This window comes from Orycteropus afer, unplaced genomic scaffold (assembly GCF_000298275.1).
Source record: "Orycteropus afer afer isolate SDZICR_OR568_19922 unplaced genomic scaffold, OryAfe1.0 scaffold00430, whole genome shotgun sequence".
NCBI lineage: Eukaryota > Metazoa > Chordata > Mammalia > Tubulidentata > Orycteropodidae > Orycteropus > Orycteropus afer.
In genome coordinates this window covers 2320255-2321867 of record NW_006922017.1, presented here as the reverse complement: position 1 = coordinate 2321867, position 1613 = coordinate 2320255, and positions in this window count along the sequence as shown.

Genomic DNA, 1613 nt, shown 5'->3' with positions numbered 1-1613 from the left:
TCCCTTAGTCACAGCCATCTGCAGATAAGCTGCTACAACTACCTTCTGCACTTCACACTGTAAGCTTTTTCATCATCCTTGGCCCTGGATTCCCAGGCACACTGTTTGGAAAACCATCACCACTGATTCTTCAGTCACAACAATAACAATTAATATAGTATGAAAAGCGCTATCATTTTTTTCCTCCATGTTTAAACCTTTTAACCTCCAAAAATTATGAAACATTTATTTTATAGCTATAGCTGAATTTATGAAATAGAATCCTATTACAAGAGAATTAATTTGTTATTATTTGTTAATGTAATCCTTTCTCTGAACTAACTTTATTTTGACTGGAATCAGAGCCAACCAGAGCCAGGTTTCTTGCACATTACAAGACCTCATCTATTGTCCTTGTTATTAGACTCCTGGACAAATCCTTGGCTAGGGTTACTGTACTAAATTATTCTACCCCTTATATCCTAGTCATTGTAATCCATATTCTATGGGAATTAAGAGTATGGAAGCTCTGGAAGCATACTGCTTAAATGCGTAAGCAGTAAATCTGTAACATGTTAATGTTAATTGTGTAACAATCCATTTCTCATTGGCAAAATGTGACTAAAATAGTTTTTAACCATTTAAAGTTGTTGCAAGGATTAAAGGAGTTAATAAACCAACTGAAATAAAATAGATAATAACAGAATATTATGAAGAAGTATACTCCAAGAAATCTGAGAACCTAGAAGAGATGGACAAGTTTCTGGAAACAAAAGACTTACTTAAAGTATCCCAGTCAAAGATGGAAAACTTGAACAGATCCATAACACAAGAAGTAATTGAGCAGGTCATTAAAAAAAAAAAAAAAAAAATCTCCACACACCCACCACCACACACACAAATTCCTGATCCGGATGGCTTTACTGGAGAATTCTACCAAATGTTCAGGGAAGAGCTGACAGCTATAGTGCTCAAATGATTCAAAAACATAGAAAAAGAAGGAATACTCCGAAATTCAGTCCATGAAAAAAGCAAAACACAGATACCAAAAACCAGAGAAAGACACCACTAAAAACTGCAGACTTATATCCCTCATGAATATAGATACAAAAATTTTCAACAAAATCCTAGTCAAAAGAATCCAACAACATATCAAAAAAATAATATACCATGACCAAGAGGTATTTATACCAGGTATGGAATGATGGTTCAACATCAGAAAATCAATGTAATCTACCACATAAACAAAACAAAAGAAAGGAATTATATGATCATATCAATCAACACAGAAAAGACTTTCAATAAAATCCAGCATGAATTCTTGTTCAAAACTCTCAGAAAATAGAAGATAGAAGGCAAATCCTCAACATGATAAAGGGTATATACACAAAACCAACAGTTAATATTATGGTTAATGGAGAAAAGTTTGAATCATTTCCCTTGTTAACAGGAACCCGACAAGGATGGCCTCTATCACCACTTCTATTCAACAGTGTATTGGAAGTCCTGCCCAAGACAATAAGGCAAGAAAGTGAAGTAAAAGGCATCCAAATTGGCAAAGAAGAAGTAAAGCAATCTCTATTTGCAGATGACATGATCTATACATAGAAAACCCAAGAGACTCAGTAAAAAAA